The sequence below is a fragment of the Cetorhinus maximus genome, chromosome 2 (genome assembly GCF_964194155.1).
Source record: "Cetorhinus maximus chromosome 2, sCetMax3.hap1.1, whole genome shotgun sequence".
Lineage (NCBI taxonomy): Eukaryota > Metazoa > Chordata > Chondrichthyes > Lamniformes > Cetorhinidae > Cetorhinus > Cetorhinus maximus.
Window position 1 is genome coordinate 76306344 of NC_135880.1, and position 14310 is coordinate 76320653.

At 46.8% G+C, this 14310-nt stretch overlaps 1 long non-coding RNA gene across 5 annotated transcripts in view; it reads right to left on the bottom strand.

Annotated features, from left to right (window-relative positions):
* LOC144695323 (uncharacterized) overlaps window positions 1-14310 on the bottom strand; it is a 53258-nt gene that overhangs the window by 13738 nt on the left and 25210 nt on the right. For all 5 annotated transcript variants that reach the window (XR_013579937.1, XR_013579936.1, XR_013579929.1 and 2 more), the window contains exons 3-4: window positions 6040-6156; window positions 4468-4550 (exon numbers count right to left, since the gene is read on the bottom strand). This is a non-coding gene — a long non-coding RNA (uncharacterized LOC144695323). The remainder of the gene's footprint in view (window positions 1-4467; window positions 4551-6039; window positions 6157-14310) is intronic.

The window sequence follows — 14310 nt, forward strand, 5'->3', positions numbered from 1 at the left end:
GGGACCAGGAGAGCCAGGGTGCAAGAGTGATTGGATTTGCCCAGGTCTCGGGTTTCCTACAGGTGCAGGGTTAACTACGTCAACCACGAGGGATTCCATTTGCTGAATGTGCAGTTGGTGTGTGACCACCACAAAGGCATCCTGCAGGTCTGCACACAGTTTCCAGAGACTGTGCATGACTCTTACATTCTCAGTCGGTCACAGATCCCTAACTTCTTCCAGGGTCCAGAGACTGCAGGGATGCCTCCTGGGGACAAGGATGGCTCCTCGGGGACAAGGGCTACCTGCAGAGAACTTGGCTCATGACATCCATGCAGCAGCCTCAGATTGCAGCAGAGCGAAGGTATAACGAGGCTCATGCTGCAACTCACAACTGATGGAGCAAACCATCAGGATGCTGAAAATGAGGTTCCGGTGCCTGGACCAGTCTGGTGGAGCCTGGCAATATAGTCCACAGGGGGTATCACACATCTTCGTCGCTTGCTGCACCCTTTACATACTGGTGCTACAACAGGGAAGGAGCTGGCTGAGGAGGAGCTGGAGGTCTCCTCTGATGAGGAGGACGTTGACGGTAATCAGGGTGAGGACGTCCTCGACGATGGTGGGGATGAGGCTCTCGCACAGGCTAGATGAGGCAGGCACACTCAGGAGGCCCTCATAGCTGCTAGATTTGTGGAAGATGATGACAACGACATGCAGTGAGGAGACACCACAGATCTTCACATTGCATCTATGAATGTTTGACTCCAGTCTGGCTTATGGCAGCGCACATACCCTCTGCAAAAAAGCTCCTGTCATGGAGATGCAGTTGAGGCCCTAATAATCGCTTGATCGCAGGGGGATGATGATGACATGCGGTGAGGACACTCCATAGATCTTCACATTGCCTCTGAGAATGTCTGACTCCTGTCTGGCCAAGGACAGCTCTCTTGTGCTCTGTGATCAGGGTCATATCATAGAGATGCAGCCATGAAACTTTACGTGCATCTGATCCTTTGCCCGCCTTCAGCACCTGACCCCTTCAGGAGCACAGCATCACTGCTCACAGATGCTGAAGAGATGGGGGCCAGCCCCACATTATAGGTGCTGAGAACACATAGAGAGAATGATGGAACTCGGTGAAGTCTGCCCACTACCTTCTAGCAGCAATGACAAGCACCATCGAGGTGCAGGTAATGTTTCAGGAGTGCAGCGGACATCCCTTCCTGATATTCCCTAGCTTGCCTTGGCAGCTCCAGCAACTGTGACATGTGTCCAGAGGCTCGTCATCTGACTCGGACTCAGCAATGTTCTGGCCTCCATAGTCCTCTGCGTGCCGGGGACCTTGGGAGTCCCCGCCTCTGCCTGCTGTGGATCAGACAGTGCAATGTGCTCACCAGATTGTGATCCCGAGGCTACTCTAAAGCTAGGTCCCATCGAGGTGTGGGTGAGCGCTGTGACAAGACTTGAGGGAGGGTGCCTTCAGATTCCTTTTCAGAGGTTTCTTCGGGGCTTGATTGGAGGCCCTGGGTCGTGGACTCTGTTGGCTGTTTCCCAGATGTGTCTGTGAAAGCAAGGAGAGATAATTAGTGCCTGGCAGTGGCCTGTCAAACAGGACACATCACTCACGGCATGGTTGTCTGATGGATGTTGCACTGCTGGATCCTCACTTGGTAGAGCAGCGCTGACCTCACTGTCAGCACAGGACCGGTCCAGATCGTCGCCAGCCAGCTGGATGGCTCTGTTTTCAAAGTCCGTGAGGACCTTGATTTCAGGCATTCCTCCACCAGTCTGAGACCGCTCCATATTGTGTGTCAGCTTATCCTGCATAAGTAGATATGGAGAGAATGTAAGCAGGACGCCTGCCAAGCCAGATGATAGGTATGCCTGATATGTGTGGGTGGTGAGTGGTCCCACAGATGGGATGAGGACAATGACAGTGTGTGTGAGAGAGTGAATGGTGATGCCCCTTGAACCAGCAGTAAGGGCCCTGTGGATGTGTGATGGGTTTGCGAGTTGAGAATGATGAGAAAAGCGACCTACCCTGGCAGAACGAAAGAGATCATTCATCCTCTTGCAGCATTGGGTGGCTGTCCTCTTTTGCAGGGCACTGGCGCTGACCACTGCTGCCACCACCTCCCAAGCTGGATTAGTGATGTTGCTGCCCATCCTGCGGCCAGAGCGGGGTTAGAGCAAATCACGATGAGCCTCCACCGCCTCCATAAGGCGCTCGAGGAACACATCATTGAAGCTGGTGGCTGCAGTCTTTGCGCCTTTTGGGGCCATCCTGTCTCCCGTGCAGCAGCAGTGGGCTGGAAGCACTGAGAGGTGTGCACACAGCTGGACGTATGGTGCCTAGTGTGAAGTGGCGAGGTGATGGCGTGCAAATCTGGGGTGATTCTGCCCAATATTTGAACTGAAAAGAGTTGATCCTACAGCTTGTGCTCCTATTCCAGCAAGAGGAAGGAGTCAACCGTTAATATTTTTTTCCCCCCACAGTATTTCTTTTAACTTCAACAATAGGATTCTGGTAGCAATTCTATTGGTCTCTCTATTTTTCATGCTAAGGCCTCTCTGCTGGATACTGGGGTCTAACAGCATTCCTGCAAAGTTTTGCTAGTTTGTATATCATTATGTGGACAAAACCAGCCCCTGGAAAAAGTGCAGAGGCAACTCCACAAGTAGCCAACCACTTCCGCCTGCCCCAGAACAGCTGCAGAGTTGTTTTGGGCTAGGGGTTGGAAAGCCTTGACCTCGAATTTCGCCTATGAGTGTATGAGATATTCAGAAATTGCTTAAACTTCAACTCTCAGTGTCAAGTGATCTGAATTTCCTAGATTCACTTAGTGCCTTCCTAATACACAATATTATACAACATTTTACTTTTTTTGGGTTACTGTTGATTTAGTAAAGACCATGACATCTGTTGGAGGGAGAGGAACAGCAGAATATAAAATGGGAAACAATTTTCTGGAACTGGTTTCCAAATATTTCATGCTTTTCTAAAAATGCATTTGAAAACTTTCATGCACCAACTGTTCCATTCCTTTTCAACCTCTGTCCTCTGACCATCTCATGACAACGCCCGCATGAGAAGTAACAAAGAGTGCAATGAAAATGTGTCTAATAATCAGCTGAGTCTATGGAAGAGAGGTCTTGGGTTTGAGGCTAATTTATGACTGAATAATCAAATGATGTTGTGAGAGGCAGGCTAAAATCTGGGATAATATCCAAGAGGCATTGTGCTGTGCAGTTCCTTCCAGCTGCAAAAACATTTTTGTCTTGAACTTTTTCCATCGTAAAAAGGATTTAAAAACCCATATGGTCAGAGATTATAGATTCTTCGGAAGGAGAGGAAGTGCAGCTTATTCATGTGGTACTGTACTACTTTTCAGAATCAGAAAGACAAAGATCAGTTTGTTTAGGAAAGATGCATCTGGAGGAGCCTTATCCTCAACAGTATACATTTCACATATAGAACAGTCAGAGTTTTACTGAACTAGCTGTGACCCTTTGTGTCAAAACACATGAAGAACACAAGTGGGTACCATTGTTGTGCAGGTTCTAAATATCTGTACAAAATGAGTTTTTAATAATCTTAGCATTAAGTTCACCAAAAATAAAACCAACTAAAAGCCATTTAACAGATGCAAAAGTAAATTCTCTCTACTCTGCCCCAAAAGTGAACAAACTTCTGGGGGAATCTGAAGCATGTGTAAAAAGACAGTTATAAAAAATTGTGTCAATAAAAAACCAGACATCATTTGGTCACTTGTCCTAATATGCTTTTTGCTTGGTTCAGCAGGCATTTTTTCTTCCTTCTGCCTCTGTAAAGTGCTTGCTGAAGACACCAGAGATGAATTTCTATGGGTGCTCTCCCGCTCATCGCTATAATAATGGTGGACGAGCTTGGGAAAATGGCACAAGCAAAATCTACTTTGTCTTGTCAGGCATTTTGGTGGTTCCTTCACCAATGTCGATGACTGACAAGTGGAGAATCTCCATGGAGATTCACCCCCCCCCCACTTCAGAAATCAAGGTGTCGTTACCACAATATCCTCAATGTTGTTGTTATTGAAATTATCCTGAGAGGGGACTTCTGAATTTCTGAACCAGGAGGACAAGAAGCATAAGTAAGAATGCAGCTGTCCATCTGATGTAATTTTTTTATCCAAGGTCAAAGTCAATAATACTAAGTTAACTGAAGCCTCAGCTGAACGGATAATTTGTTGGCCAACTAGATTGGGTCAAAAAAGCGAACTTGACCACTAACTGAAATAGATCAGTAAATAGGACCCAGGACAGCAAGGATTTTTAAAATGCATTTATTTGTAGTCTGTGGTTCCCTGCACGGGTGTCTAGGACAAGGTTTGTTAACTTTGGAGCCATGCCTTGTTTGGCAGCGATGTAACACATCGCTTTGAGTAAATCAATGCCTCCTAAAGGTGACAGCTACAATAATGTTAACCTCATACTTAAATTTCTTACCAAAGGAACGCTTCCATCCTTGGAGCTGGTCTTCAGCAGTCTCGAGGTGACATGAATGACACCAGGTCAAAACTTTGCCAGACCTTGCAAAAAAAAACAAGAGAAAAAGACAAACTGTATTGTTTTCTTAAGCAAATGTCAAAATAATAGCAAAAAGATAAATGTAATCTCTTTTACATGACTGAAAAGAGCAGATATATATAAAACATTTACTGGATACAGTTTGATAACTGCAAAAGTGGCTGTTACAACACACACAACTAGAGATGCAAGATACATTGGCCAGGATTTTCCGGCCGCGGTGGACATCATCACAGTGAGACGAGAAAATTTGGAGAGCCATTGACTTTTAACAGCTCTCCAAGTGTCCCCGTCCCGCCCATGAAGATGCCCGGTATCAGGGCCAGAAAATTCCACCCATTCTTTGGGCTTTGAAGCTTTGCACTGTCTGAACATTCAGAGTTGTAGGAAACACTTGTGCAAAAATAAATTAAAATCTGGAATAGGATTCTATGAAGGGACAGTGTTTCAAGCCAAATGGAAAACATCAAAAAAGGTGTCATAAACTGAGAACAACTCATGATATACCCATTGTTCTGTGGTTTCAAGTAGTGCATTAAGCATTTTACACTTTATTTTGTGAGTTACATCTACAGACACTATCACTGAAGTATTGCTAGCCAATATTTTATGCAATTACCAGCAACTCTGTTAGTTAAAACAGTCCTTTACAACAGGAAAGAGGTCGATACACAACATGACATTTAAGCTGATAAAAGCAAAATACTGCGGATGCTGGAAATCTGAAATAAAAACAGAAAATGCTGGAAAAACTCAGCAGGTCTGACAGCATCTGTGGAGAGAGAAACAGAGTTAACGTTTCGAGTCTGTAGGGAAAGAAGGGTCATACAGACTCAAAACGTTAACTCTGTTTCTCTCTCCACAGATGCTGTCAGACTTGCTGAGTTTATCCAGCAGCTTTTGTTTTTATTTTATATTTAAGCTGGTAGTTGGAGTAAGCATTAGGCTACAAAAAAACCCAGGTGCTTGTCCTCTGGCACCAAGTACAAAGCCTTCGAGTATTTTTACACTTTTAAAAACAATGGTCAAATTCATAAAACACCCCTCCTCAGTTACCTTGGTGACACTGTTATGCCACTTCATATAAAAAAGAAATCAAGTCTTCTCATAATGTGCATCCAAAACTTGTGGAATGCATCACGAATGGAATTAATTCAATAGGCCTAAAATTTAGTAATAGTGTACTTAAAAGTTTCTTTGAGGAATAGCACATCACATCTATTGAAATATATAAAAAGGACCTCCTGTACTCATTGTGAAGGACTTTACACTCCAGTTGCACTTTGTTGTAAGGGCGTTTGCCTAAACAACTGGCACTGTGCCAACATAACACATGGAAAAGATGCAACATCTGCAAAAGAATTACATAATAGCAACTTCCTGTTTAAATAAAATGTTAGCTGAATTATATTGTTTTCACATTGAAAAATTAAGCATGCAACACTTATCTCAGTACAGTAGTTAATCTCGAGATGAGAAAAGGTACATTACTGTTCCATAAGGATTCATTCCAGAATATAGTTACAGCAGCCCAGCCAGTTTTCTGCAGCAAACTTCACTGATGCAATCCTAAAATTTACTCCAGGCCTGGATGATATCAAGGGAGCACTAAGGAAGTAAAAAGATGTAGCGTGTTGGCATTTTGTTACATGCAGTACAGGGAGAGTACAATAAAGGGGAACAGTACAGCTGCAATAAAAGCCATTCCATGTTGAAAAGGATGTTACAGCAACAGAGATCTCGGCTTCAGTAACATCATTTGATATAATTTGTAGTCATTTTTAACCCAATCTGTCTGGTTTATTCAGGAATATCAAAGTATACTTCAAATTTAAAGCCAGCTTTACGACATGACTGAAAAGACAACAGTGCATTTATTCATTTATTACTGTTGCGCAATTTAGGCGTGTGTAGTTTCCATGGAAAGGAAAGACCAATTTTTAAAAAACAAAAAGCAACATCATGAACAGTTGGATTTATAAAACAGTATTCAAAGCTGCACCCAATATTGATAGAAAAAGCAAGCTACGTTTCCACAACAAAAACAAAAATTGCTGGAAAAACTCAGCAGGTCTGAGAGCATCTGTAGAGAGAAAGACAGAGTTAGCGTTTTGAGTCCGTATGACTTCTTCAGAACTAAAAGAGAAGTAAAAATGTGGTGAAATATATACTGTTTAAGGGGGGTGGGGCAGATGAAGCTGGATAGAAGATCAGTGATAGGTGGAGGCAAAGGAGAGATTGCAAAAGATGTCATAAACAAAAGGTTGAATGGGTGTTGATGGTGGTGATACTGGCTAAAGGAGATGCTAATGGTGACATTAAGAGTGGAAAGCCGAATGAGCAAGTGACAGATGGCCCGAGTGAGGGTGGGATTAGGGGAGGGGATGGTGTGGGAGAAAAGATCAAAATAGGCTAAAAGGTGGGAATAAAACAATGAATGGAAATAAATAAATAAATAAATAAATATAAAAGAAATAGGTGGGAAAAATATATATATATAAAAATTAAAAAATAAATATTTGAAAAAAGGGGATCAAAAAGGGGTGAGGATGGAGTTAATGATCTGAAGTTGTTGAACTCAATGTTAAGTCCGGAAGGCTGTAAAATGCCTAATCGGAAGATGAGGTACTTTTCCTCCAGTTTGTATTGAGCTTCACTGGAACATTGCAGCAGGCCAAGGACGGACATGTGAGCATGAGAGCAGGGTGGAGTGTTGTATTGGCAAGCGACAGGGAGGTCTGAGTCATGCTAGCGGACAGACCGAAGGTATTCCGAAAAGTGGTCACCCAGTCTGCGTTTGGTCTCTCCAATGTAGAGGAGACCACACTGGGAGCAGTGAATGCAGTAGACCAAATTGAGGTAGGTGCAAGTGAAGTGCTGCTTCACTTGAAAGGAGTGTTTGGGCCCTTGGATGGTGAAGGGAGGGAAGTAAAGGGGTAATTGCACCTTCTGCAATTGCATGGGAAGATGCCTTGGGAGGGGGTTGAGGTGTAGGGGTGATGGAGGAGTGGACCAGGGTATCCTGGAGGGAACGGTCCCTACAGAATGCCGACGGCGGGGGTGAAGGGAAGGTGTGTTTGGCGGTGGCATCATGCTGGAGTTGGCGGAAATGGCGGAGGATAATCCTTTGAATGCAGAGGCTGGTGGGATGAAAAGTGAAGACAAGGGGGACTATCATGGTTCTGGGAGGGGGAGGAAGGTGTGTGGGCAGAGGTGCGGGAGATGGGTCGGACACGGTTGAGGGCCCTGTCAACCGCCATGGGTGGGAAACCTCGGTTAAGGAAGAAGGAAGACATGTCAGAAGCGCCGTTTTGGAAAGTGGCATCATCGGAACAGAAGCGGCAGAGGCGAAGGAACTGAGAGAATGGGATGGAGTCCTTACAGGAACCAGGGTGTGAGGAGTTGTAGTCGAGGTAGCTGTAGGAGTTGGTAGGCTTGTAATGAATATTGGTGGACAGTCTATCACCAGAAATTGAGACAGAAAGGTCAAGGAAGGGAAGGGAAGTGTCAGTGATGAACCATCTGAAAGTGATGGGGGGGTGGAAATTGGAAGCAAAATTAATAAATTTTTCCAGGTCCAGATGAGAGCATGAAGCGGCACCAAAACAGTCATCAATGCACCGGAGAAAGAGTTCTGGAAGGGGGCCTAAGTAAGACTGGAACAAGGAATGTTCCACATGCTCCATAAAGAAACAGGCATAACTGGGGCCCATGTGGGTACCCATAGCCACACCTTTTGTTTGGAGGAAGTGAGATGAGTTTAAGGAGAAATTGTTCAGTGAGAGAACAAGTTCAGCCAGACAGAGGAGAGTGGTGGGGGGTGGGGATTATTCGGGGCTCTGTTCAAGGAAGAAGCAGAGAGCCCTCAGACCATCCTGGTGGTCCCTTGTCCTCACTTTTCACCCCACCAGCCTCCACATTCAAAGGGTCATCCTCCACCATTTCCGCCAACTCCAGCATGATGCCACCACCAAACACATCTTCCCTTCACAACCCCCTGTTGGCATTCCGGAGGGACCGTTCCCTCCGGGAAACCCTGGTCCACTCCTCCATCAGCCCCTACACCTCAACCCCCTCCCACGACACCTTCCCATGCAATCGCAGAAGGTGCAACACCTGCCTCTTTACTTCCCCCCCATCTCATCGTCCAAGGCCCAAACATTCATTTCAGGTGAAGCAGCACTTCACTTGCACTTCCCTCAATTTAGTCTACTACATTCGCTGCTCCCAATGTGGTCTCCACTACAATGGAGAGACCAAACGCAGACTGGGTGACCGCTTTGCGGAACACATTTGGTCTGTCCGCAATCATGACCCAGACCTATCTGTCACTTGCCATTTCAACACTCCACCCTGCTCTCATGCCCACATGTCTGTCTTTGGCCTGCTGCAATGTTCCAGTGAAACTCAATGCAAACTGGAGGAACAACACCTCAACTTCCAATTAGGCACTTTACAGCCTTCCGGACTTGACACTGAGTTCAACAACTTCAGATCATGAACTCTCTCCTCCATCCTCACCCCTTCTTGATCTCCTTTTTTCAAATATTTATTTTTTAATTTTTATATATATATATTTTTTCCCACCTATTTCTTTTATTTTTTATTTATTTATTTCCATTCATTGTTTTATCCCCACCTTTTAGCCTATTTTGATCTTTTCTTCTACAACATCCCCTCCCCCAATCCCATCCTCACTCGGGCCATCTGTCACTTGCTCATCCTGCTTTCCACTCTTAATGTCACCATTAGCACCTCCTTTAGCCAGTATCACCACCATCAACAGCCCTTCAACCTTTTGTTTATGACATCTTTTGCAATCTCTCCTTTGCCTCCACCTATCACTGATCTTCTATCCAGCTTCATCTGCCCCACCCCCTTAAACAGTATATATTTCACCACATTTTTACTTCTCTTTTAGTTCTGAAGAAGTCATATGGACTCAAAACGTTAACTCTGTCTTTCTCTCTACAGATGCTCTCAGGCCTGCTGAGTTTTTCCAGCAATTTTTGTTTTTGTTTCAGATTTCCAGCATCCACAGTATTTTGTTTTTATCCTAGATTTATACAAGTCTGGGCATCAAGAGCTTACACACAGCTATGGCATCCAAGTACAAGAGAACTCAAAGTAAATAAGAAACTTGGGGAGAGATGCTGTCAGGCCGGACAGAGAGGGCCAAGACTATGGGGGGAGGGGTTACATAGAATGTGCAGCACTGTAACAGACCATTTATGCTCCATGCAAGCCCCCTTCCGCCCCACTACAGCTAACCAACTCAACATATCCTTCCATTCCTTTATCCCTCGTGCGTTTACGTAACATCCCCTTAAATGCATCTATGCTGTTTGCCTCAGCTACCCCATGTAGTGATGAGTTGTAGATTCTCACCACTCTCTGGGTAAAGAAGGGCAGAATTTCCCTGTTCTAGTGGAGGTAGGTTGGGAGGTAGAGGGAGATGGTCAAGGAGTGTTTTTGTGACTGGATGCCTGTGTCCAGTTGGGTTCCACAGGGATCGGTGTTGGGTCCCTTGCTGATGGTGTTATATATAAACGATTTAGACTTGAATGTAGGAGGGTTGATCAATAAGTTCACGGATGACATGAAAATTGGTGGGGTGGTAAAAAGTGAGGAGGATATCCTTAGTTTACAGGAGGATATAGACGGGCTGATCAGTGGCAAATGGAATTTAATCCGGATAAGTGTGAGGTGATGCACTGAGGCAGGACAAACAAGGCACGGGAATACACGATGAATGATAGGACCCTGGGAAGTACCGAGGATCAGAGGGACCTTGGTGTGCATGTCCACCGGTCCCTTAAGCTACCAGGACAGGTAGATAAGGTGGTTAAGAAGACACATGGGATACTTGCCTTTATTAGCCGAGGCATAGAATATAAAAGCAGGGAGGTTATGCTGGAACTGTGTAAAACGCTGGTTAGGCCACAGCTAGAGTATTGCGTGCAGTTCTGGAATCCGCATTATAGGAAGGATGTGATTGCACTAGAGAGGGGCAGAGGAGATTTACCAGGATTTTGCCTGGGCTGGAGAGTTTTAGTTATGAGTAGAGATTGGATAGACTGGGGTTATTTTCCCTGGAGCAGAGGAGATTGAGGGGGAACATGATTGAGATGTATAAAATTATGAGGGGCATAGATAGGGTAGACAGGAAGGAACTTATCCCCTTGGTGGAGGGATCAATAACCAGGGGGCATATATTTATGGTAAGGGGCAGGAGGTTTAGAGGGGATGTGATGAAGAATTTTTTCACCCAGAGGGTGATCGGAATCTGGAACTCACTGCCTGAAAGGGTGATAGAGGCAGAAACCCTCATAACATTGAAGTGTTTGGATGTGCACTTGCGATGCCTTGGCATACAAGGCTATGGGCCTAGTGCTGGAAAATGGGATTAGACTAGTTAGGTACTTGCTTGGCCGGCGCAGACTCTATGGGCCAAAGGGCCTTTTTCTGTGCTGTAGACCCCAAGACTCTGACTCTATAACTGGCAGTATGTTGGGGGCAGGCATCAAGAGGGGAGCCTGACATCTACCCGCCACCATGGCATATTGCCAGCCGTAGGAGCCTTAGCAGCGCAATTGCCCACCAGGGAGGCCAACTGAACCACTTAATAGCCAATTAATAGCCGAAGATGGGGGGAGGAGCCTCCTTCATGGGCACTCCATGGTATAGAAGGGGGACAATGACCACCTAGCACCCAAGACACCACCACTGTAACAGCTATCATCCCTGATCACTGGGGCCTTTATGCCTGGCCCTGGCCTCTCCAAAGACACTTAAATAAACCATTCAGGCACCCTCATTCTGCAGCTGCAACCTCAGCAATGGCTACCACTAGTGGTGGCGATGCTGAGGAGTGACAACTCTGGGGACGAGTCACCATCCTTAAATGGATGGCAGCCCCAGCGGTGGCCCGTTAATTGGCTGCCTCCGGCAAAAATATCACCCCAAGGCCCCATTGCCCGCAGAGCGGGGTTGACTCCCACTTTCAACCTAGCAGTGGGACATCCAGCTCCTCAGAAAAATTCAGCCTGAAGTTTCTCCCACCTTCCCTACTGGATTTATTAATGTCTATTATTTACGGCAGATGAAATTTAATTCAGACAAAAGTGAAGCGATACACCTTGGTAGGAACAACGAGGACAGGCGATATAAAGAATATAATTGTGAAAGGGATGCAAGAAAAGAGAGACCGGGGTGGGGTACATGTGCACAAATCATTGAAGGTGGCAAGGCAGGTTGAGAAATATTTTAAAAAGACATATGGGATCCTGAGCTTCATAAATAGAGGCATGGGCCAGAATTTCATGTGTTAGTTTCAGGCGCGTGGCCAACCTGGAAAAACGGTAAATCATGTGTGATGATGCAGGCGTGCATCCCGACGTCATTGCGCGCTTGGCAGTGTGCCCACCGACAACTAATCAGCCACTTAAGGCAATTAAAACGGCAGCTGACTGGATGTTGCCCGTGAAGTTTTTCGGTCAGCGCACGGGCAGGCGGCCATCCTGTTTTCTCACTTTTCTCATCCAATGACCAGATTAAAAAGGGGGGGGGGGGGGGGGGAGGGTGAAGGAGCTGCAGGGTACCTGGCACAGACTTGCAGAATCTGGGTCTTGTGGTCACATACTATCTGCATGTACATAGAGTGGTAACCGTTACTATTCACAAAGGCACCCGGCTGACCCGCTGGCACCTTGATGGGCACATGAGTGCAGTCTATGGCATCCTAGATACGGGGGAACCCAGCAATAGCTGTGAAGCCTCTGGCTCGCTCAGCCTGGCTAGTTTGGTCTGTCTGGTAATGAATGAATGTGAGGACTTGTCTGATCAGAGCATCAGTGACGAGCCTGACAACTGTAGACAGTTGATTGGGACACTCCACACAGATCACCCAGTGACCCCTCAATAAACATTGAGGGCTACTGTGACCTTCAGAGCCTCTGGCATTGGGTACCCATCCACACAGTTAGAGGTGATTTCGTGACCAATCATCTGACATATGGTGTCACGGTGTCCCTAGAGAGGCAGAGCCTCCTGTGGCACTGGACCTTGGACATGTTGAGGTAGCTGGATTGCTGCCTGTACACTCTGGCAGCAGGATTGTGGCGTCTGCTGTGATCCCGTCCGCCTTGCTGGCCCTGCACCCCCTGTGCCTGCGCCTCTCCTCCCACAGATCCTTCCTTGCGACACTGCCTGCGGACAGCTGTCCTCCTCTCCTTGCTGCCCCTCTCTTCTTCCTCAGAGGAGGTGTCGCAAGTGGAGTGCACAATCCCCATCTGCTGAAATGCAGGTGGCACTGCCCCGTGCACTGAAGGCTGCACTGGGCAGAAATGCTCCAACAGAGCTGACAAGAGTCTTCAGAACAAGGCTAACAAAGCAAATACTTACTTCAGGGGAAAAAAAAGAGGGAAAGATCTGAAATCTCAACAATAAAGCAACAGCAAAGTCTAATCTGAACTCCTAACAATTCACACAGCCAATGCTCCTGCCCCCTTTTATGGATGAGAAAAGTAAAAATAACAGGATGGCCGCCTGCCCGTGCGCTGACTGAAAAACTTCACAGGCAACATCCATTCAGCTGCCGTTTTAATTGCCTTAAGCGGATGATTAGTTGTTGGCGGGCACGCTGCCAAGCGCACAATGACGTCAGGATGCACGCCTGCATCGTCACACATCCCTGCATACGTCCTGCAGCATTCCCAGATGCCAAGGTTGTTTGTAGCTCCAGCTCGGCTGAATGGTTGGTTGCTGGGTGACAAAGGGTATCTGTTGAAAAGGTGGCTCATGACGCCACTCCAGTGCCCAAGGACAGGGGCGGAAGGGAGGTACGATCGGAGTCATGGCTCCACAAGGGCGGTGGCTGAGAGGACAAACGGAGACTGAAGATAAGGTTCTGCTGCCTGGAATGTTCCGGGGGTTCCTGCAATATCCTCAAGAGCACGTGTCACTTATAGTCATTGTCTACTTCTGTCTGCTGCACTCTGCACAATCCGGCACTGGTAAGGGGTGACCCACTTGAGGATAATTACGAGACAGCTCCACACGCTTCAGTGACTCTACAGATGGACCTGATGATGGGCCTGGGCAGGCACAGGCTGAGGACGAGGAGGCAGGTTTGATGAATCTTCAGGGAGGCAGGGACACCAGGGAGGCTCAATTCAAGGCACCTTCAGCAAAGCTGCCAAAGCTTGGCTTCCATCTCACTGCAAGGGCACCGCCTCCTTACCACACATTCCTGAGACGGCATTGCCATGACCCCAATGTCACCTCACAACCTCTGTCATAAAGTTTGCTGCTCCTGCCGTCTATCAAAGCACTGATGAGGCCTGCATCCGTGGAAAACATGAAGGACACTCAGGGCATTGAAATAAAATCTAGATTTTAATCTTCACCAGATTTGCAAACAAGGAACAAAACATAATATGGTTGCCAGAGTCACACAAAAACAATACGTAGCACTAATGAAACGTCACCCATCCTGTGCTCACGGTGCCTCAAATGTAAGCTTGTGAGCACTACGTCTTGGGCCCTCCCACTCGCTGGCAGCGCATTGGAGGCGGAATGCTGACTCTGCTGTCGTGTCGGCCGATTACCTTGGTGGGCATCCTTTGGCGAGTGGAGCCTGAGCAGGCACCACCTGGGAGGGTGCAACCAACTGGGCACTCCTCCGTCATGGCCTCACAAAGTGCCATGGGCACTGGCAGAGGGGCTGCTGCCCTCATCCGAAGCGCCCTGAGAGGAGCCCAC